The following is a 25,111-nucleotide window of genomic DNA, read 5'->3' on the forward strand; positions in this document are numbered from 1 at the left end:
TGTTGTCTTTGATGATCTTTTTTGCCTTCCTGTGTCATCGGCTGCTATAGGTGTCATGGAGGGCAGGTAGTTTGCCCCCTGAGATGCGTTGTGCAGACCACACCACCCTCTGGAGTCCCTTGCGGTTCAGAATGAGCAGCTGCCGTACTAGGCTGGGATACAGCCCGGCAGGATGCTCTTGATTGTGGATCTGTAAAGGTTAGTAAGGGTTTTGGGTGACAAGCCAAATTTCTTCAGCCTCCTGATGTTGAAGACGCGCTGTTGCGCCTTCTTCACCACACTGTCTGTGTGGGTGGACCATTTCAGTTTGTCGTTGATGTGAAAACATTCCACTTTCTCCACTGCTGTCTCTTCGATGTGGATAGGGGGTGCTTCCTCTGCTGTTTCCTGTAGTCCACGATCATCTCCTTTGTTTTGTTGACGTTGGGCGAGAGGTTGCATCGTTGTTGGTAATCAAGCCCACTAGCGTTGTGTTGTTTGCAAACTTGATGATTGAGTTGGAGGTGTGCATGGCCACGCAGTCATGTGTGAACAGGGAGTACAGGAGGGGGCTGAGCAGGCACTCTTGTGAGGCCCCAGTGTTGAGGGTAAGCGAGGTGGAGATGTTGTTTCCTACCTTTACCACCTGGTGGCGCTCAATCAGAAAGTCCAGGACCCAATTGCACAGGGCGGGGTTGAGGCCCAGGGCCTCCAGGTTGATGACGAGTTTGGAAGGTACTATGGTGTTGAATGCTGAGCTGTAGTCAATGAACAGCATTCTTACATAGGTATTCCTCTTGTCCAGATGGGATAGGGCAGTGTACAGTGTGATGGCGATTGCATCGTCTGTGGACCTGTTAGGGCAGTATTGTTCTTGTTCATACTGTATATTATGTTCTTTATAGTGACACTGTTTCTGATATTGCTACTATGCAAGTAACCATTTCACTGTACCTTCCAGAGACAGTGGTCCAAGACCACATGGACAATTCCCAGTAATGCCAATAGACCCCTTCTTCCTGTACATATAAAACAACACCCCGTGCTCAAAAACACTTATTAGTAGTCTCAGATTACAATGGGCGGTGGTGGAAAGAACCCCTAGATAACGTTATAGATTGAAAAACTCTCACACAGAACTGGAAAACTCAGCTCACATTCACACTGGAGATAGTCCCCTGACAGTTCTTATTCACTCAGTATGTTATAGCTACATTTCAATCTCTTATTATCCAAATTTCAATCTGCTTATTATCCATATTTCAATCAGCTTAATATTCACATTTCAATCAATCAATTTATTAATCAAATTTAAATCTTAATAGTAATAATTTAAATCCATTTATTATCCAAATTTTAAATCAGCTTAATATGTCATATCTCACAATCACACAACTTTCACACCCACATTCACTTAGTACTATTCCCGAACACACTCGGTAATCTCCTTTATTACCCCATGTGCAACTTCAACAATTCTCTTGTTGTTACTTCCTATGCACCATATGTATCTCCTATACAGTGGGGCAAAAAAAGTATTTAGTCAGCAACCTATTGTGCATGTTCTCCCACTTAAAAAGATGAGAGAGGCCTGTAATTTTCATCATAGGTACACTTCAACTTTGACAGACAAAATTAGAAAAAAAATCCAGAAACTCACATTGTAGGATTTTTAATGAATTAATTTGCAAATTATGGTGGAAAATAAGTATTTGGTCACCTACAAACAAGCAAGATTTCTGGCTCTCACAGACCTGTAACTTCTTCTTTAAATGGCACCTGTTTGAACATGTTATCAGTATAAAAGACACCTGTCCACAACCTCAAACAGTCACACTACAAACTCCACTATGGCCAAGACCAAAGTGCTGTCAAAGGACACTAAAAAACAAAATTGTAGACCTGCACCAGGCTGGAAAGACTGAATCTGCAATAGGTAAGCAGCTTGGTTTGAAGAAATCCACTGTGGGAGCATTTATTAGGTAATGGAAGACATACAAGACCACTGATAATCTCCCTCGATCTGGGGCTCCATACAAGATCTCACCCCTTGGGGTCAAAATGATCACAAGAACAGTGAGCAAAAATCCCAGAACCACATGGGGAACCTAGTGAATGACCTGCAGAGAGCTGGGACCAAAGTAACAAAGCATACCATCAGTAACACTACGCCGCAGGGACTCAAATCCTGCAGTGCCAGACGTGTCCCCCTGCTTAAGCCAGTACATGTCCAGGCCCGTCTGAAGTTTGCTAGAGAGCATTTGGATGATCCAGAAGAAGATTGGGAGAATGTCATATGGTCAGATGAAACCAAAATATAACTTATTGGTAAAAACTCAACTCATCGTGTTTGGAGGACAAAGAATGCTGAGTTGCATCCAAAGAATACCATACCTACTGTGAAGCATGGGGGTGGAAACATCATGCTTTGGGGCTGTTTTTCTGCAAGGGACCAGGACGACTGATCTGTGTAAAGGAAAGAATGAATGGGGCCATGTATCGTGAGGTTTTGAGTGAAAACCTCCTTCCATCAGCAAGGGCATTGAAGATGAAACGTGGCTGGGTCCTTCAGCATGACAATGATCCCAAACACACCGCCCGGGCAACGAAGGAGTGGCTTCGTAAGAAGCATTTCAAGGTCCTGGAGTGGCCTAGCCAGTCTCCAGATCTCAACCCCATAGAAAATCTTTGGAAGGAGTTGAAAGTCCGTGTTGCCCAGCAACAGCCCCAAAACATCACTGCTCTAGAGGAGATCTGCATGGAGGAATGGGACAAAATACCAGCAACAGTGTGTGAAAACCTTGTGAAGACTTACAGAAAATGTTTGACCTCTGTCATTGCCAACAAAGGGTATATAACAAAGTATTGAGATAAACTTTTGTTATTGACCAAATACTTATTTTCCACCATAATTTGCAAATAAATTCATAAAAAAATCCTACAATGTGATTTTCTGGATTTTTTTTCCTAATTTTGTCTGTCATAGTTGAAGTGTACCTATGATACATTACAGGCCTCTCATATTTTTAAGTGCGAGAACTTGCACAATTGGTGGCTGACTAAATACTTTTTTGCCCCACTGTATATAATAACAACACATTATTGATAGTAGCTGCAGACCACGTAGACACTTATTCAATAAATGCCTACAGACCGCTATCAGTGGGGCTTTCCATGTTACCATTACACCATCGCTCTAGTCTTCTCTTAAGACTAGTAAATAACCTTCTCTCTATACGACTATTGGTACCTTTTTATGCATTACTCACATTAATATTATTGGTTTAATAATTTTTATTTTTCAAATTCATTTAAATTGACTTACTGAAATCAGCTGTGTCCCTCAATTGTTTGTGGATGATATGTCTCCTCTTGGGCATCTCAGAGTAAGAGTCTGGTCTGGGCAGGTCTCGTCGTCTTTTGGTCAGACGGAAATTTCCCTCACACTTCTTAAAATGTGCCATCGGTTTTCCTCGCAGACCCTCACTGGAAAGCTCAGCAGGCAGAATCAATAATATCGTAGAAATTCTACACAGGGACAGTCGATGTCGATCTTAAATGAATCATTGTTTGTTATCAGCATGCTGGAGAGATTCCAACCAACTCAATGCACCACATACACATGGTGATCAGAAGCTCCACCCTGGGCTGTCCCATTAGTTCTCTTATATACAGACAAGTTATATTTGCATGATTTAGCTTATTCATCATTCAAAATTAATTCATCATTAACGTTTTCTTCCTTCATGTGACCAACCTCACAAGGCTTCTTCTCTCTAAATCCCTTTCTCAGAACAAGGTACTGGGTGTACTGTCAAATTGCAGATACTGATAGTGAGAATTCGCTCAATTAGTCACTTGCATGAACACAGAAATTGGTTATTAGAAAAGCGCATGACTTTTCTAACCTTTAACTAGGCAAGTCAGTTAAGAACAAATGCTTAATTACAATGACGGCCTACCAGGGAACAGTGGGTTTACTGTCTTGTTCAGGAGCAGAGCAACAGATTTTTACATTGTCAGCTCAGGGATTCAATCCAGCAACCTTTTGGTTACTGTCCCAATGCGCTAACCAGTAGGCTAGTACAAATAGTACAAATATGGTTAAAAAATATGAAATATTTTATGATGTGTTTCCTATTCAACAAAACTGTTTGAATAAGGTTTGAAATTACTTATATAAATTCTAAATATAGCATAATCAAAATATAAAATTACAAACTATAAGATTACACCTTCCTTATAACTGTAAAATACATATTTGTGTACAAGCATATAAAGTATGATTTGCACTTGTAAAATATGAGCTGTTACTTGTATAATCAGTTGTATAGTTGCAAAAAATATCTGCAAACTTCTTTTGAGAGTAAATGCAACAACCCTAGCAAAGCAGGCATTGTGTGAATAAATACAACACTTGCAAACATGTAACTTGTTATGTCAAATCCAATAAGATTTTGCGACTAGTGAATCTTCTCCTGTGAATCAAAACTACATTTGCCTGTGTTGAATATGTTTTGGAACAAATTTAGCGTCTAAACTGTGCCAAACGTTTTGTAGTTGTAAACAAAAACATCTGTGCTTGTAAGAGCTGCTCTGCAAGCAACCAGTAGAGGCAGTGGTTGTGTGGCTAGCAGAGGCAGAGTTGTGCTTGGCAGATCTGAAAGAGGCACAAATTTATAATGACACACACACAGAGCTATGGGGCTCTTTCTTCACTCCCAGAAAAGTAGGAAGCATAGTAGAGGTTTGGTCTGTAGAGAGTGAATCATGAGGGGTTTGGGGATAGGGCATTGGAAACAGAGCACCGGAAACACTGGCACACACATGCAAGCACAGACATGTGAGAGTGCGTACACAAACACACAGTGGTTTCGCTCCATTACTGTATTTATTTTTCATTGCAGGGAGAGAGGCAGGCTCAATGTGAATGTGCATCTGAGTGTTTCACCACCACAGCTATAGGATTAAAAACACCTTTACTTAGAAAGGGGATATTACACTTCAAAATCAAATTTTTTCAGACCTCAAAAGTAGTCCAAATATCACGCCATCGGTGGTGTAGGTCCAGCTCTACGTCTCAACCCAAATGAATGGAAAAGATAAGCACCAGAAATCTGGAAATTACATGGTGCCTATCTTTTCCATTAGATGGCCTGCTACGTATCAACCGAGAACCAACGTATGAAAACATCTGGCAAACCTTGATTTTGGAGTGTAATGTCCCTTTAAACTCCTATAGGTCAGGGGTATATACACTTCTCAAAATAAAAAGCTGTCTGATATATCATATCAGAAAGACATTTATCCAGCAAAAAGTAACCTACAAATAATTTGGGTCATGATCTTCTGTGATTTACCTGCCTTTTCAGGCATTCTGTTCGCACAACTACAGTATATAGTACATGTAATCGAATGGCCAGGACTGTCTTCACTTCCCGAACTCCCCCACCCCTCATCAGCCATGTCAGAAAATCATGATTAACACCTGCTGATAATTAACCAACCCTCTCTGTCAAGCTGTTATTTGAAAATAATAACTGGCTCACCACTTCAAAGATGTTCCCATAACGAGAAAACGATTTTATACACACACACAAACTCCATGGATAGAAACATCGTTTATCTTCATCTACGGCAGATCATCCTCGAGTGGCTCCGGCGGGAGCAGGTAATTGAAAAATGACTATGGAGCTGTGAATTGATGCTATTTAGCGACAATGATAATTTATGACTATCAGCTTGTGGAGTCCTGGGAGTCGTTTGTATTCATTAGTGTAAATTCTAATTAGGGTTTGTGATTAAAATGTGACTGACAGGCAGCGCGGTGCTGATGAGACCTCTGGTTTGGATCTCTGGCTCAGAGAATCGTCCTTAACCAGGAGCACCGTGGAGGAGGAAGACGACCAGTCGTCACTGGCGGCTAGCACCATCAATATGTGTCTGCTTCCAATGGAGATGTCCGCTCTGATGGACACTGATGTGTGTAAAGGAGGGATAGACAGAACGCACCAACCGAGCAATTAAATTACCACATGCCTGCATACACGTCACATAGGCCAATAGACTTGCATGCTTGTGCGCACACGTGCACACATACACACATTCAGGGAGAAACAAAACACTCACTTAATAAAACTCACTGTGCAGTGTTCCAAAAGACTGGTTAGAAATCTTCACTTAACCTAGCTAGCCATAATAGCACCTCTCTTTCCTGATAATTATTCATTGAAGAGTAGTCTTTGTCACGCCCTGACCTTAGAGAGCTTTTTATGTCTCTATTTTGGTTTGGTCAGGGTGTGATTTGGGTGGGCATTCTATGTTCTATGTTCTATGTTTTTGTATTTCTTTGTTTTGGCCGGGTATGGTTCTCAATCAGGGACAGCTGTCATTCGTTGTGTCTGATTGGGAATCATACTTAGGCAGCCTTTACCCCTTGTTAGTGTGGGAAGTTAACTTGGTCTGTGCCACTTAGCCCTGTAAGCTACACGGTTGTTTCTTTTGTTTGTTGTTTTGTTGGCAACATTTTAAAATAAAATGTACACTCACCACGCTGCACTTTGGTCTACCTCCAACCACACCCATGACAGTCTTATTAATCCATTAAATAGGCGTATACAGCTAATGATGACCAAGCACATGACCAAGCACATCCCCAGACGTGCTGATACAGTGATGTGTTTGACATTCCAAACGAAGGGACTTTAAGTAGGTTACTGTCACAATGATACACATCAGACATGGCAGGACAACTTATTAAATGCTCCTTTAGCAAGTGGCAGAGCACCATAAATTACCGCTGACGCCTGCTGTCACTGCAGAATAATGTGGCTCGCTGTCATGGCGGGAACATGAGAAACTTTATCAGATGTGCCACGCCAAAGGTAATTTGTCACCAGCATGATATGTGGCAGACAGGTTCCCTAGCAAGATTGTTGGTTCAAAAACAGAGCTCAGGATATTGCTCATCAGTCAAGGTTGCACACCCAAGAATGAATGATTGTAGCGAATTCGGAGGCACATTTTCTACCAAAAATGAACATACTCACCGACGCTTACCCTGTATCGAATCCAGAAAGCCTAGAATCATTGTTTTTTGTGCTTTTATTTCCTTCCAGTGAAAATCTGACAGTAGAAGACCATCTGGCTTTTCCGAAAATCCTCGCTCCTCTTACCCCTGTAAATCTGTCATCACCCATAACATTATCAGCTTTACATCAAAAACAATGTTAGCTAAGATTTGGAGGAAGGTGTGAGAATGACACATTTACTCTAATTGTTTGAAATCAGTGCACATAGCAGACAAGCAGGAAAATAAAATTGTTTATACAATGGAGAATTTAAAGACTGACTTTAATTTATCAAAATGTAATTAGAGCATTCAGCTAAGGGATTTTGCACTCAGAGTGAATCAAGGAAGGAAACAATATTGTTGACTAATTCATCAATGGAAAATTATGCTCTATAAGCTTGACAAATAGCCAAATTTATAAATAGAATAAATTATATTTGGCAGAAGTAGGGGATTCCGTGTGTGCAAACACCTCATAGGGCTTTCCTTGATGTCTAGCTAGTTCCTACACCTAAGCACAACACACACAAACAGTAACTTGCTCATTTCTGCTTCTCTTGGACAAAGACAAACCTGTGCACAATTGCAATTCTGTTTGATCTGTAGCCTTCTGAAGGAGTCCTGTATCTGAGGCACACACACAGCTGTCTGTGTGTGTGTTTTGCAAGTATCTGACTCACGCAAGCGTGCGTGTGAATTGTTAATATGTGTAATGTCTTTGCTGTACATGCAGTGTGAGCGTAGTGATCCCCTGTGACAACAGGGGATCAATATATATATGTAAATATATATACATATATACAGTGCCTTGCGAAAGTATTCGGCCCCCTTGAACTTTGCGACCTTTTGCCACATTTCAGGCTTCAAACATAAAGATATAAAACTGTATTTTTTTTGTGAAGAATCAACAACAAGTGGGACACAATCATGAAGTGGAACGGCATTTATTGGATATTTCAAACTTTTTTAACAAATCAAAAACTGAAAAATTGGGCGTGCAAAATTATTCAGCCCCCTTAAGTTAATACTTTGTAGCGCCACCTTTTGCTGCGATTACAGCTGTAAGTCGCTTGGGGTATGTCTCTATCAGTTTTGCACATCGAGAGACTGACATTTTTTCCCATTCCTCCTTGCAAAACAGCTCGAGCTCAGTGAGGTTGGATGGAGAGCATTTGTGAACAGCAGTTTTCAGTTCTTTCCGCAGATTCTCGATTGGATTCAGGTCTGGACTTTGACTTGGCCATTCTAACACCTGGATATGTTTATTTTTGAACCATTCCATTGTAGATTTTGCTTTATGTTTTGGATCATTGTCTTGTTGGAAGACAAATCTCCGTCCCAGTCTCAGGTCTTTTGCAGACTCCATCAGGTTTTCTTCCAGAATGGTCCTGTATTTGGCTCCATCCATCTTCCCATCAATTTTAACCATCTTCCCTGTCCCTGCTGAAGAAAAGCAGGCCCAAACCATGATGCTGCCACCACCATGTTTGACAGTGGGGATGGTGTGTTCAGCTGTGTTGCTTTTACGCCAAACATAACGTTTTGCATTGTTGCCAAAAAGTTCAATTTTGGTTTCATCTGACCAGAGCACCTTCTTCCACATGTTTGGTGTGTCTCCCAGGTGGCTTGTGGCAAACTTTAAACGACACTTTTTATGAATATCTTTAAGAAATGGCTTTCTTCTTGCCACTCTTCCATAAAGGCCAGATTTGTGCAATATACGACTGATTGTTGTCCTATGGACAGAGTCTCCCACCTCAGCTGTAGATCTCTGCAGTTCATCCATTGTGATCATGGGCCTCTTGGCTGCATCTCTGATCAGTCTTCTCCTTGTATGAGCTGAAAGTTTAGAGGGACGGCCAGGTCTTGGTAGATATGCAGTGGTCTGATACTCCTTCCATTTCAATATTATCGCTTGCACAGTGCTCCTTGGGATGTTTAAAGCTTGGGAAATCGTTTTGTATCCAAATCCGGCTTTAAACTTCTTCACAACAGTATCTCGGACCTGCCTGGTGTGTTCCTTGTTCTTCATGATGCTCTCTGCGCTTTTAACGGACCTCTGAGACTGTGATCAGTGCAGGTGCATTTATACGGAGACTTGATTACACACAGGTGGATTGTATTTATCATCATTAGTCATTTAGGTCAACATTGGATCATTCAGAGATCCTCACTGAACTTCTGGAGAGAGTTTGCTGCACTGAAAGTAAAGGGGCTGAATAATTTTGCACGCCCAATTTTTCAGTTTTTGATTTGTTAAAAAAGTTTGAAATATCCAATAAATGTCGTTCCACTTCATGATTGTGTCCCACTTGTTGTTGATTCTTCACAAAAAAATACAGTTTTATATCTTTATGTTTGAAGCCTGAAATGTGGCAAAAGGTTGCAAAGTTCAAGGGGGCCGAATACTTTCGCAAGGCACTGTATATATATATACATACACATACATACAGTGGGGCAAAAAAAAGTATTTAGTCAGCCACCAATTGTGCAAGTTCTCCCACTTAAAAAGATGAGAGAGGCCTGTAAATCCAGAAAATCACATTGTAGGATTTTTTATGAATTTATTTGCAAATTATGGTGGAAAATAAGTATTTGGTCACCTACAAACAAGCAAGATTTCTGGCTCTCACAGACCTGTAACTTCTTCTTTAAGAGGCTCCTCTGTCCTCCACTTGTTACCTGTATTAATGGCACCTGTTTGAACTTGTCATCAGTATAAAAGACACCTGTCCACAACCTCAAACAGTCACACTCCAAACTCCACTATGGCCAAGACCAAAGAGCTGTCAAAGGACACCAGAAACAAAATTGTAGACCTGCACCAGGCTGGGAAGACTGAATCTGCAATAGGTAAGCAGCTTGGTTTGAAGAAATCAACTGTGGGAGCAATTATTAGGAAATGGAAGACCTACAAGACCACTGATAACCTCCCTCGATCTGGGGCTCCACGCAGGATCTCACCACGTGGGGTCAAAATGATCACAAGAACGGTGAGCAAAAATCCCAGAACCACACGGGGGACCTAGTGAATGACCTGCAGAGAGCTGGGACCAAAGTAACAAAGCCTACCATCAGTAACACACTACGCCGCCAGGGACTCAAATCCTGCAGTGCCAGACGTGTCCCTCTGCTTAAGCCAGTACATGTCCAGGCCCGTCTGAAGTTTGCTAGAGAGCATTTGGATGATCCAGAAGAAGATTGGGAGAATGTCATATGGTCAGATGAAACCAAAATATAACTTTTTGGTAAAAACTCAACTCGTTGTGTTTGGAGGACGAAGAATGCTGAGTTGCATCCAAAGAACACCATGCCTACTGTGAAGCATGGGGGTGGAAACATCATGCTTTGGGGCTGTTTTTCTGCAAAGGGACCAGGACGACTGATCCGTGTAAAGGAAAGAATGAATGGGGCCATGTATCGTGAGATTTTGAGTGAAAACCTCCTTCCATCAGCAAGGGCATTGAAGATGTAACATGGCTGGGTCTTTCAGCATGACAATGATCCCAAACACACCGCCCGGGCAACGAAGGAGTGGCTTCGTAAGAAGCATTTCAAGGTCCTGGAATGGCCTAGCCAGTCTCCAGATCTCAACCCCATAGAAAATCTTTGGAGGGAGTTGAAAGTCCGTGTTGCCCAGCAACAGCCCCAAAACATCACTGCTCTAGAGGAGATCTGCATGGAGGAATGGGACAAAATACCAGCAGCAGTGTGTGAAAACCTTGTGAAGACTTACAGAAAATGTTTGACCTCTGTCATGGCCAACAAAGGGTATATAACAAAGTATTGAGATACATTTTTGTTATGACCAAATACTAATTTTCCACCATAATTTGCAAATAAATTCATTAAAAATCCCACAATGTGATTTTTCTGGATTTTTTTCTTCTGATTTTGTCTGTCATAGTTGAAGTGTACCTATGATGAAAATTACAGGCCTTTCTCATCTTTTTATAGGACAAACAGCCCGACATTGACTCAATATTCTGTTCTAAGATAGCATACATGTTGTGTTTTTCTGCAGAAACCATGTATTCTAAGGAGAGATGTTAAGGGAGTTTTAACAACAAAAATATGTATATATCTTTAGTCAATCCAAATCATCTCCTTCCTGACTTCCCCTCTTCAATACTCTCCTATAAAAGCCAGAGAACGATGGGTTCCCTTTCCAGTGTATGGTTCCACTCAAGGTTTCTTCCCACTATAGGGAATCACTGTGCCTCTGCCTACTCTTTCGGGGTTTAGGCCTGGGTCACTGTGAAACACACTCTCTGAAGTAACTGATTTCTCCCCCTGTAGACTTGTCTGACCAGAGGACGTTGTACCATCTGAACCTGACGTCTCTCCAGGACACGTTCCACTTCCTGTTCGACCGGCGATCGCGGCCGACCGCCTGGTTCTGCAAACACTACAAAACCCTGGTGTGTTGATCTCTACGCCTCCACTCTGCTTCCTCCATCCACCTTCTCCTTCGCTCTGACCCCTCTGGGTCAGAGGTCAATCCAGGGTCTCATGGGTTGTTGCTAGGCAGTGTTCACCCCCACCAGAGAGGGTCGTGGCAGATTAAAGACGTAACCACAGCGATAAAGGAGGCCAGGGAAAGGGAAGCCATTTTGTGTCGGTGGAGGTGGACTTTGGGCTGCAGTACCACAGAAAACCAGAGGACATACTGTTTGGGGCCAGCCTACCTTATTTGTTGGTGTATGCTGACGACCAGGAGCTAGATGAGCCCAATAGTTTGGCACAGACTTTACAGAGGTATGATCCTGAGGAGGAGAAAGAGTCTCCTCACCGTTCTCTTCTTCACGCTAAATTGGGGTCAAAGGATCATGTGAGAAGGGAGGTACCATCCCTCCCATACTCCATCCAGAACAACGAACTGCCAGAAGTGGAGTACAGGCCTAGCGGATCCATGAAAGAGGACTCGTTTGAAACTGCCTACCATGCCCTGAAACCCATCAAGCCCACGCTTGGAGGAGGAAGGGGGAAGAAGTGAAAGATGGGGAGAGGGATGGAGGGGGTAATTCGCCAGTCCTGAGCTTGGATGAGAGGACCACAAGAAAGAGCAGCGTTGGAGGTAGTAGGTCGCAAGACAACAGTGAGGGAAGGAGGGATGGAAAGAGTGATATAGGGAATGAAGGAGGAGGTAAGTCTTCAATGCTGAGTTTTGATGAGCCGACCTTGGATAAGGCAAAAAGGAAACAGTGGGGCTCGAAGCCCCAGGTTAGGAGCTAGGAGGACACTCAGGGTAGACTTTGCAGACATTGGCTGGAGTGAGTGGTCCTGGTGCCCAAAGCCTTCGATTGCTACTACTGCGCTGGCACCTGTGGAATCCCTGCTCCCAAGGTAAAGACTGTGACGAACCTGTGTCAAATCTGAAACTGGTTCAAATCTGGTCTTCCTCTGAACTAAAGCAGTCGTAATAAACATTGTCAATGTTAGAGAGCAGAACAAAGCTACGATAGGACAGAGAGGAATAACGTCACACTTATTTTAAGGTGAGCACAACAGCCGAGACTGTTTTTATGGTTTCCAACTTAGAACTGCTCCGTTGCTCATAGTCTGATGTTATGACTACAACACTTAGGAAATAGTATAATTCAGCAGCATTACTGGCCATTGCAGACACACTTAAATGTACTTAATTGTACGACTGTATCATGTTTTCCAACTTGCGCTTTATTAAATGAATGAACCATTGTGCTTCTAAATCATAGACGGCTTTTATCAAGACCACTTTTCCTTTTTTTAAATACAGAGTAACCTTAATGTAATTTTTCCATTTGAATTATTATCGGCATTGCCAGTAAATGCTGTAACCTCTCTCTCCCCCTCTTTCTCTACTCCACCCACCCTTCCCTCTCTCTACTAGGTACTGCATCCCTCTAACCATGCTACCATCCAGAGTATAGTCTGTGCGGTTGGGATAGTTCCAGGGGTCCCAGAGCCCTGCTGTGTCCCAGAGAAGATGAGCCTCCTGGGGGTTCTCTACCAGGATGAAAGGGGTAATCTGGTGCTCAAGGTCTTGGATCCCAGTATGTCTGTGGAGAGCTGTGCCTGCAGATAGCTGCAGAAGTCAGAGGGGGAATAAGCCAGGCTAAACAGGATGGACTGAATTTAAAAGGACAAAAAAGGGAAGTAAAAAGGCGAGTTGAGGTGTCTTTCCGTCTGTTGGTCCTTTATATCCCTCAGGCTTTGACACTGAGAGAACGATAGATGAACATGATGAGGTGTTGAAGAGGCACATTATCTGCCGTTGGCAGCACCAGTCAAGTCCTCTGGTAGCAGCAGACACACCACCACAATATCCTTCACATCTACCATATCCTCCACAAAACAGCATCACCGCTTCTCAATTCCCCTCTCTCTCCCTCCAAACAACTGGAGGGAGAGAGAGGGGAATTTGTTTTGTTTTTGTGGCACTGATCATGCTTGTTGTAATAGAGTCCTGGGTCATCTTCATTAGTACACGCCTCAGAAAAAAAAATTGCAACAGAAAATTAAAACGAGGGTTTCTTATTGAACACGTTCAGAGAGTACCTCCCGGTTTTGGACTATTCTTTATGTTTTAAGCCTACTGAACAAGACCCTAGGTCCTCATTCACTAATATTGTACATACAGTGCATTCGGAAAATATTCAGACCCCTGGACTTTTTCCAAATTTTACAGCCTTGTTCCAAAATGTATTAAATAAAAATGTTTCCTCATTACTCTACTCGCAATATCCCATAATGACGAAGCGAAAACAGGTTTTTAGACATTTTTGCAGAAACAGAAATACTTTATTTACATAAGTATGCAGACCCTTTGCTATGAGAATCATAGTTGATCATAATTCAGCTCAGGTGCATCCTGTTTCCATTGATCATCCTTGAGATGTTTCTACAACTTGATTGGAGTCCACCTGGGGTCAATTTAATTGATTGGACATGATCTGGAAATGCACACACATGTCTATATAAGATCCCACAATTGACAGTGCATGACAGAGCAAAAACCAAGCCATGAAGTCGAAAGAATTGTCCGTAGAGCTCCGAAACAGGATTGTGTCCAGAAACAGATCTGGGGAAGGGTACCAAAAAATGTCTGCAGCATTGAAGGTCCACAAGAACACAGTGGCATCCATCATATTTAAATTGAAGAAGTTAGGAACTACCAAGACTCTTCCTAGAGCGGGCTGCCCAGCCAAACTGAGCAATCGTGGGAGAAGGGCCTTGGTCAGGGGGGTGACCAAGAACTCGATGGTCACTCTGACAGAGCTCCAGAGTTCCTCTGTGGAGATGGGAGAAGCTTCCAGAAAGACAACAATCTCTGCAGCACTCCACCAATCAGGCCTTTACCAGGCGGAAACCACTCCTCAGTAAAAGGCACATGACAGCCCGCTTGGAGTTTGCCAAAATGCACCTAAAGGACTCTCAGACCATGAGAAACAAGATTAACTGGTCTGATGAAACCCAGATTGAACACTTTGGCCTGAATGCCAAGCGTCATGTCTGGAGGAAACCTGGCACCATCCCTACGGTGAAGCATGTTGGGGGCAGCATCGTGCTGTGGGTATGCGGCAGGGACTGAGGAACTACTCAGGACGAGGGAAAGATGAACGGAGCAAACTGCAAACCTGCTCCAGAACGCTCAGGACCTCAGACTGAGGCAAAGGTTCACCTTCCAACAGGACAACGACCGTAAGCACACAGCCAAGACAACGCAGGAGTGGCTTCGGGACAAGTCTCTGAATGTCCTTGAGTGGCAAAGCCAGAGCCCCGACTTGAACCCGATCGAACATTTCTGGAGAGACCTAAAAATTGCTGTGCAGCGACGCTCCCCATCAAACCTGAAGGAGCATGAGAGGATCTGCAGAGAAGACTGGGAGAAACTCCCGAAATACAGGTGTGCCAAGCTTGTTGCGTCTTACCCAAGAAGACTAGAGGCTGTAATTGCTGCCAAAGGTGCTTCAAAAAAGTACTGAGTTCAGGGTCTGAGTAGGTATGCAAATGTCATATTTCAGTTGTTTTTTTTTGCAGAAATCTGCAGAAATGTCTAAAAACCTGTTTTGTCTTTGTCATTATGGAGTATTGTGTGTAGATTGATGAGGGGGGAAAAATGTAATTTTAGAATAGGGTTTTAACCTTAGAAAATGTGGAAAAAGTCAAAGTGTCTGAATACTTTCCGAATGCACTGTACATCCCTATACCTCCCTCTATCCAAACAATGCGCACAAGGATGTCAAAGGGATGGACCTCATGGTTTGTGTTCATGTTTTAAATGTTTTATTGGCCCAGACACATTGGTCGCTCAAGCTAGAATGCTGGTAAAAGACTGTTTAGTTAAATGAAGGTCCTTCAACCTTGCCTAGTTAAAGATTAAATAAAAATATATAAAATAAAAATTCTATATAGGCAGCTGTGTATATTGAATTGTAATAATAAAAAGTAATTGAATCCAAATTTGTCAATATAATATGTCATTGTTTTTAAATAACCATCTAGTGAAGATGATGTTGAATGGTATGGAGGACCATTATGGCCAAAATAAAAAATAAATGAAAACATAAATAAATAAATATACAGTTGAAGTCAGAAGTTAACATACGCTTAGGTTGGAGTCATTAAAACTGGTTCTTTAACCACTCCACAAATTTCTTGTTAGCAAACTATAGTTTTGTTAAGTCGGTTAGGACATCTACTTTGTGCAAGCCAAAAGTAATTTTTCCAACAATTGTTAAACTTCTTAAGGATCGGGGTCCTCATCAGCTAGATGTCACCACATGCTTTTAAGCCAGTAGCAGACAAAAACATACAAATCTAAACAGCTAACGTTACCCTTAACCTCAAGACGCATTCACACACCGACTCTTTTGGGGGCTTGTTCCCGCATGATATCAGGTACACTCCCCTTATCCCATGCTCTACCATTTGATAGTGAACTGTTCTTTAACCAACCCCAAAAAGAGTTGTCACGAATGTCACGAACAGACAAACGTGCTAACAAATAACTTTCTACAGCATCCATAGGCAGTATGTGAGCAGGGCATCCAACTGCTCCGGTGTCATCTGAATGTTGGATTGAAGGATTCAGGCGATGGCACACTTCATCCAAATTGCTGAACACTAAAGGGTCAACCTCTGTGTCAGTAGTTGCAGCTAACTGGAACAAATTGTCAGCCAGAGACTCCATACGAAAAAGTAAATAATCAGATTCAGCACTAGCATTTTCAGCAAGGTTAGCCAACACTCTCAAATATCTGGCTATCTCTTGCATGTGTGTAGCCATATTGCGTAGTGTCTGTGTCATAGCAACCAGGCATGTGAAGTCGAACTTCGTGCTCTGATACCGATCAACCAATGGGAGTAAGGTCACAGTGACATGCTTGATTGACAGCCTCGTCATTTGCATAGGGATGAAGAAAAACGTAAATAAATAGATAAATGAATGAAGAAAAGTTGACAGAAATAAAGAAATAAGCAAATAAATAAATACAGGAATAAATGGTGCAAAAGTACTCATTTATATCAAATTGTGTTTATGTATTGATTGATTTCCATGTACAATCATTTATTTTTACATTTATGTGCATGTATATTTATAGATTTATTTATTTATTCATTTATTTTTTATTTTGGCTGTCTTGGTCCTCCATAGAATGGTGACAATAATGTTTGGAAGCCAGTTATAAACATTGTACAATAAACAAGTTTCAACTTCTGTGGCAGAGGATGCAGAAACTTCAGGATCACTGACCTGTGCCCGGTTTCCAAAAAACAGATTAAGGCTAAGTTCGTCTTTAGAACCTTTGTAGGAGCATTGTTAAATCTCTGAGCTGTTTCCCAAAACCATCGTTATTAACGTTGCACTTGAAAACGCTCGTAATCTAAAGGCTTGTTCACATTACCCATAAGCACTCCATTACACTGCGCCGGATGTCAAGCATTTCAATGGGGACATCCACAAGGTGATGGAATCGCAACGGCCGCTTGCGGTTGAAGGCTTCATTGCGAGATGGACACCACATACTTTTACATTTTCCAAACTTTGTGTCATTATAAGAAATCCTGCTACGACCTCTTACAAGCCATCAAACAGGCAAAGCGTCAATACAGGACTAAGATTGAATCCTACTATGCCGGCTCTGATGCTTGTCGGATGTGACGTGGCTTGCGAACTATCACGGATTACAAAGGGAGACCCAGTCGCGAGTTGCCCTGTGATGCAAGCCTTCAGACGAGCTAAATGCCTTATATGCTCGCTTCGAGGCAAGCAACACTGAACCATGCATGAGAGCACCAGCTGTTCAGGATGACTGTGTGATCATGCTCTCCATAGCCGATATGAGTAAGACCTTTAAACAGGTTAACATTCACAGATGGATTACCAGAACGCGTACAGAGCATGTGCTGACCAGCTGGCATTTTAAGTCCACCCAGAGTCTGTAGAAGAACAAACCACTGAAGATGAAAATATTTGATTTTCGGTTATGGCTTCATGGAATAGCTAGCAACTTGTAAAAAATGACCCATTCCTATAAGTGGGTATTATTTTTATATTTATGTTAAATCATACACATTGGCTGTTAAGCCAATTATATTATATGACCGTTGCCTCCCGTTTATTGTGACGCTAATGATTAGGTGGCAACAGAGTCGCTAGCTACTAGTAGTATCTTTAACCTATCCTAGCTTTGAGCTAGCTATGTACAGTGCATTAGAAAGTATTCGGACCCCTTGACTTTGTCCAGATTTTGTGACACTACAGCCTTATTCTAAAATTGATCAAATCGTTTTTCCCCTCATCAACGTACACACAATACAGCATAATGACAAAGCAAAAACAGGTATTTAGACATTTTTGAAAATGTATACAAAATGAAAAACGTACATAAATATTAAGATCCTTTACTCAGTACTTTGTTGAAGCACCTTTGGCATCGATTTCAGCCTCGAGTCTTCTTGGATATGACGCTACAAACTTGGCACACCTGTATTTGGGGAGATTCTCCCATTACTCTCTGCAGATCCTGTCAAGCTGGATGGGGATATTCAGAGACTTGTCCCAAAGCCACTCCTGCATTGTCTTGACTGTGTGTTTAGGGTCATTGTCCTGTTGGAAGGTGAACCTACACCCCAGTCTGAGGTCCTAAGCTCTCTGGAGCAGGTTTTCATCAAGGACCTCTCTGTACTTTGCTCTGTTCATCTTTCCCTCGATCCTGACTAGTCTCCCAGTCCCTGACTCTGAAGAATATCCCCACATCATGATGCTGCCCCCACCACGCTTCACTGTAGGGATGGTGCCAGGTTTCCTCCAGACGTGACACTTGGATTGTGCAACATTTGCCCATTATTATTTTCTAAATGATCTGTCAAGTTGGTTGTTGATCATTGCTAGACAACCATTTTCAGGTCTTGCCATAGATTTCCTAGTAGATTTAAGTCAAAATTGTAACTCGGAAACTCAGGAACATTCACGGTCTTCTTGGTAATCAACTCCAGTGTAGATTTGGTCTTGTGTTTTAGGTTATTGCCCTGCTGAAAGGTGAATTGATCTCTCAGTGTCAAAAAGCAGACTGAACCAGGTTTTTAATCTAGGATTTTGCCTGTGCTTAGCTCCATTCCATTCCTTTGTTATCCTGAAAAACTCCCTAGTCCTTAATGATTACAAGCATACCCATAACATGATGCAGCCAGCACTATGCTTGAAAATATGGAGTGTGGTAGTTAGTAATGTATTTGCCCCGAACTTAACACTTTGTATTAAAGCCAAAAAGTGAATTGCATTGCCACATATTTTTGCAGTATTACTTTAGTGCCTGCCTTGTTGCAAACAGGATGCATGTTTTGGAATATGTTTTATTCTGTACAATTAGGTTAGTATTGTAGAGTAACTATAATGTTGGTGATTCATCCTTAGTTTTCTCCTATCACAGCCATTAAAAAAGTTTGAGTTTAAAGTCACCATTGTCCTCATGTTGAAATCCCTGAGAAATGTCCTTCTTCTCTGGCAAATGAGTTAGGAAGGACGCCTGTATTTTTGCAGTGACTGGGTGTATTGATACACCATCCAGTGTAATTAATCACTTCACCATGCTCAAAAGGGATATTCACTGTCTTTGGATAGACATTCTGGATAGGCTTTCTGCAAGATTTTGTATATATTACCTATCATATGACTATCCTTTTCTGACTCAAATGAGAAAATTCTCAACATTGCTCTGACGTCCAAAAGATTCCAGATCAAAATGTTGTAATGTAAAACTTTTAACTTGCATGTGTTTTAAAATGTCTACATTTGTCAGTCCGAAATTGCATTTGAATTCTGTCATGGTAATAAGAAATATATACATTTATGGTTTCTATGCCTTTAGTTTAAGCTATCCAAGAAATGTTCCATCGGGGTGTGTTTTTAGAGAGTAATTGGTATTGTATTGGTTCTTGTAGAATATATTTTATTTTCTTCCATATTGTTATAGTGTTCTTAACCATTTATGTGTTAACGTTCTTAGCTCCATCCTTTGAAAACAGACACTTAAATATTCTGGGGATGTACATGCGCATATTACATTTTTTACCCATTTCTGTTCTTTAGTGCATTTCTTTTTATTTAACCTTTATTTAACTTTATTTGACCATTTGGCACCCGTTATAAACCTGGGGGGGCCCCTGTCGGTTGGCCTTTGGTCGGTGTTCAGACGGACGGTTCCTCCCGCCCCATGTGGATTCGCTTCTATTGGTGGAACCCCTTTTGGAGACGGTTCACCCAGTTTCTCCGGTACAGTCCAGCCGAGCCCCGTCCAAGCAAGACCCAGTTGACCCGTCTGTCCCAGTGGCCCTACGTTGGTGTTCCGGTACGCCGCTCGAGAGGTCTTATCTAGCTGGAGGGTTTAGCAGGAACCGCTACAGGTATTACTGAATGGGTGTGCCACTCCCCTCTACACACCGGTGCCAGAGACATGTGTGTTTCTCAAACCCTGTCGTTGGCTCGGTTCCTACTAAACCCTCCAGCTAGATAAATACCTCTCGAGCGCGCCCTGTCTCCCGTGGCTCAGGCCACGGGCAGTTCAGGGCCTCCAACTGGATTGCACCGGGGCCTCCTTCCCCCACGGGGTTGGACCTTTCCCCCCAGCCATTCTCTGCCCAGCGCGCCCAGGGACAACCTCTACATTGCGGGAGGGATACCTGGTTGATCCTGCCAGTAGCATATGCTTGTTTCAAAGATAAAGCAATGCAAGTCTAAGTACACACGGCCCGGTACAGTGAAACTGCGAATGGCTCATTAAATCAGTTATGGTTCCTTTGATCAGTCCAACTTTACTTGGATAACTGTGGCATATCTAGAGCAAATCATTTCCAACCTTCAGGGATGTGTGCATTTATCAGACCCAAAACCCATGAGGGGTGCGCTCGGACGCCCCAGCCGCTTTGGTGACTCTAGATAGCCTTGAGTTGATTGCGCACACTTTGTGGCGGTGACATCTCATTCGAATGTCTGCCCTATGAACTTTCAATGGTACTTTCTGTGCCTACCATGTTGACTATGGGTACCGGGGAATCAGGGTTTGATTCTGGAGAGGGAGCCTGGGAAATGGCTACCACATCCAAGGAAGGCAGCAGGCGCGCAAATTACTCACTCCCGACTCTGGAAGGTAGTGACGAAAAATAACAATACAGGACTCTTTCGAGGCCCTGTAATTGGAATGAGTACACTGTAAATCCTTTAACGAGGATCCATTGGAGGGAAAGTCTGGTGCCAGCAGCCGCGGTAATTCCAGCTCCAATTTATTGCCATGACCATATTTAACAATATGTTGCAACCTACAACCTATACCCTGTTCAAAGGCATTCGAATGGCACACATACCCAATCCATGTCTCAATTGCTAGCTTACAGCCTTACTCTAAAATTGATCAAATGGTGTGTTTTCCTCATTTAATGTACACACAATACATCATAATGACAAAGCAAAAACTGTTTTTTCGAAATTTTAGCAAATGTATTAAAAATAAAAAACAGAAATACTTTATTTACATAAGTATTCAGACCCTTCGCTATGAGAATCGAAATTGAGCTCAGGTGCATCCTGTTACCATTGATCATCCTTGAGATGTTGCTACAACTTGATTGGAGTCCACCTGTGGTAAATTGATTGGACATGACTTGGAAATGCACACACCTGTCTATATAAGGTCCCACAGTTGACAGTGCATGTCAGAGCAAAAACCAAGCCGTGAGGTCAAAGAAATTGTCTGTAGATCCCCCGAGACAGGATTGTATCGAGGCACAGATCTGGGAAAGGGTACCAAAAAATGTCTGCAGCATTGTAGGTCCCCAAGAACACAGTGGCCTCCACCATTCGTAAATGGAAGAAGTTTGGAACCACCAAGACTCTTCCTAGAGCTGGCCGCCCAGCCAAACTGAGCAATCGGGGGAGAAGAGCCTTGGTCAGGGAGGTGACCAAGAACCCGATGGTCACCCTGACAGAGCTCAAGAGTTCTTCTGTAGAGATGGGAGAACCTTACAGAAAGACAAAACATCTCTGCAGCACTCCACCAATCAGGCCTTTATGGTAGAGTGGCTAGACGGAGGCCACTCATTATGGGGTATTGTGTGTAGATTGATGAAGGAAAAATACAATTTAATACATTTTAGAATAAAGCTGTAACCTAACAAAATGTGTAAAAAGTCAAGGGGTCTGAATACTTTCCGTGGGTGCTGTACATTCATTGTCTTATCGGTGTCTATGTAGCCTGTTGGCATCGGCTACTTCTATAGAGAACAGTTCATTGGGGCCATCAACTGGAAAGGTTTTTTGCAGCTTGATAAAGGCTTCATCAGCGCTTGTGAAATCCATATTTTGCGTTCCCTTCCATACCCACAGCACTTCTGGAAGGCAGAGTTGAGATTTGATCTTATTTTCCTCCAGTGACTGATTGGCAGGTAATCCTTACGTTTCTTTCTCAGCTTTGCAGACAGGTCCTGGACTAATCCAATGGTCTAGCCTTGGATTCTCATCCCCTTTCCCGGTTGTGCCTTCAGAATGTTGACTTTGGTCTGATTGTTCCATTGTTTGAAGATTACTCTGTGTGGGTATTTAGCGTTCGATCCTATTGCGTCATTCCAGCTGCTCTGGTGATATTCCCACCTCAAGTTACTCTGATATCGGTTTGACTACGTAAATGGAAAGATCCATTTTTCCTCGTCTTCTAGTAAAGACAATATTCTCATGTAGTTACGTCTCATTCTGTTTTCTTGCTGATCCAATTTCTCTTCTAAAGTTAGCTTTTTTTTTTCAAAAGGCACATTTTGTTACGTTGTTCGTTCATGCACACACCTTGTTTGTGCGTGTCTGACACGATGGCCTCCACTATCTTTGAGGCAAATCTACTTTTTAAAGGTTCATGATCTTTACACTAAAAACAGTAGCCTGGACATTCCCTATGTTGACAGACTGGTGAGTTTAAATAGGGTAGTAGTGAGATCCAGGGGCACAACTTTGGTTTTAGAAGTGGGGGGGACATAACTTGGTGGGGGACCCATTTCCTGAATTTCTACACAATCTAATACGACCCATGGCCTTTCTGGCCATCTTTATTTAGAACAACATAAAGCAGAAATGTCCATTCATCAAGCTAGGTAAGAGATCATTATTAAATATGTTTAAGTGATAAGACTGAACTAGATCAATGATAATTCAATAATCAATATTGTGTTGCACCTTTAACCAATAGCCTAACAAATGAACAACTCTTACAAATAAAGTTAAGACTTTTACCCAAAGGATTGTATCGGTCTTAAATCCAGCCGGCTGAAACTGAAAACTTCAGCCAGACCGCCCAGCCAGCCTTAGCCACCTGCAAGCCCAACCCCTACCAGTCTAGTCAATAACTCAACTCTCTCCCCAACACATTGTCTCAAGAAAAGCTAAATAAAGGGTTGTATATCTGCAAAAATTCACCTCAGCTCCATCACAGACTGGTCTTCCCTGGCTGCCTGACCCCGATGAGACCCCTTTCACCATCTGATCCTTCTCAGATGAGGCATGACAAAGAATTACATTGGTGTACAGTTATACATTTATACATTATCCATGAACAGAATCAATGTTTAAACAAGTGAAATTACCATTATTTCCAGATCCCAGACTGTAGCTTACCCATTAACTCAAGATGGAACTTTGTATCCATTGTTATAATATACTTTAAAATTGTCCTGAGGTCTGTAGATTGGTCTTCCCTGGCTGTCTGACCCTGCAGAGACACCTGTCTCCATCTGATCCTGCTAAGATACGATGAGCATAGTGTTGTGTACTGACTGTGCACCATGACCATAAAGCCTGTAGAGCTGTTTATACTGTATCAGTGTGAAAGTAGGGAATCTGACAGATCATTAACGTAACATTGCTATACTGACTAGAAAAAACTGATATTGCACTGAAAAACATTCAGAATAGTTGATTTAATAATTTGATTCAGGTCAAGTGCGATTGAGGCAAAAATAATAGCTAAAGTTAGTGAGCTGACTTTAGCTAACTAGTTGGCTCACTATCTCTGCTAGCTAATGGTACTTCTGTTGAAACGGGACAAAACAAAGGCTACAAAACATTTCCATACATACAACAGCTGCTAGATACTGCTACCTGACAGATACTGTAGCTACAGGCTAGCTAGAGCTGAACTGGCTGTGGTAGCTACTAGCTAGATAACTAGCTGCTAGTAGTTCATTCACTTCAGTCAAGAGGGAATTAAACATTACCTAATGTAACATGTCAGTTACACTATTAGCTTAGCTCTAGGAATAAAAATATTTTTCTGTCAAAAATCATTTACCTTGCCTGCTAGATCAGTCGACTAGAGTCGCCAGTTTCTGCTCTGCTTGTTTTTACAACTCTGAGAAAAAAGTGCAACAGACAGCAGAAGCTCTACCTTCACACAGCCTGTCCGCATGCTCTGCAGTGCCTGTTCGGTCTTAAATCCAGCAGGCTGAAACTGGAAAACAGCCTACCCAACCTTTCTGAGGCGTCCGCATGGTACTAAAGCACACCGGAGCCACGTTTTGTATCACAGTGCAATGATAAAAGTGGGGGGTACGAACATGCAATTTCAGAATGTGGGGGGTCATGTCCACCCCTGTGCCCAGTGAAAGTTGCGCCTCTGGATTCAACTTGAAGTAGTTCTCAAATTTCCCTGTACTCTACTTTTAAATCATGCTGAGAATAATTTGGGAAATCATCTTTTCACACTAGACCATTTGTACATATAAAATTAAAAGCCACAGTTCAAAGCCACAGTTCAAGGAAAAACTACAGTACTCCTGTTTTATAAATAGGGTGCAGTTTTCTGTGCTCGCCTGAAATGGCTCTTTCCGCAGGTGATTAGAACCCAAAGCGAATCGTCGTTCTGTTAATTAGGACTAATAATGTGTCGGTTTATAGAATCACATTCACATTTATTCTACAACGTCTGAAACAGAACTATGATTGTTTGACTGAATAGTCAGTTAGAGTTTGTGCTTTCCATGGTGAATAAAATGACGTTACAAAGATTGTACTCTGAGAAGGTCGATGCCCGACTTTCCTATGAACCTTCAGGTCCTGGTGGCCACTTCCCACCTCATTTACCTGCGATAGAAAGGCCATTTCTGTAGGCCAGGTTCACCCTGAAGCCTCAATGAATGGTTCTTATACTGTACAATAGTGAAACTGAAAACTCTGTAAGAACTTGTGCTTTTTGTCAGCTGTCTTCATATCTCTGCAACAAGATATAACTCAGTTCACTTTGGCAAAACAAAAGACTTGTCTTAAAATGAATCACTGCAAAGGGATTATTCCATTTCAACCTCTAACCTCTATGCCTACCCTATGGTGTTGCGTTCACTAGGCCTATCTGAAGGGACTAGATAGGTGTCAACAATATGGCTAAAGCGCCACCCTGGAGACATCACTCTTCTTTCAGATCTGTGAACACTTAGGGCAGGGGAAAGGGACTTGGGCAGGTTGAAATGTAACTGGGCCTGATTTCTGAAATGTGGAAATAACACACTCTAAGGTGCTAGGAGCTCTACTAAAACTGATAA

General features: G+C 42.2%; 1 pseudogene; it reads left to right on the plus strand.

Moving 5' to 3' along the window:
• Nucleotides 1–5,584: 5,584 nt before the first annotated feature.
• Nucleotides 5,585–13,118, plus strand: LOC139381966 (growth/differentiation factor 10-like; annotated as a pseudogene).
• The last annotated feature ends 11,993 nt before the right edge of the window (nt 13,119–25,111 follow it).

This window comes from Oncorhynchus clarkii, chromosome 23 (genome assembly GCF_045791955.1).
Source record: "Oncorhynchus clarkii lewisi isolate Uvic-CL-2024 chromosome 23, UVic_Ocla_1.0, whole genome shotgun sequence".
NCBI classification, from domain to species: domain Eukaryota; kingdom Metazoa; phylum Chordata; class Actinopteri; order Salmoniformes; family Salmonidae; genus Oncorhynchus; species Oncorhynchus clarkii.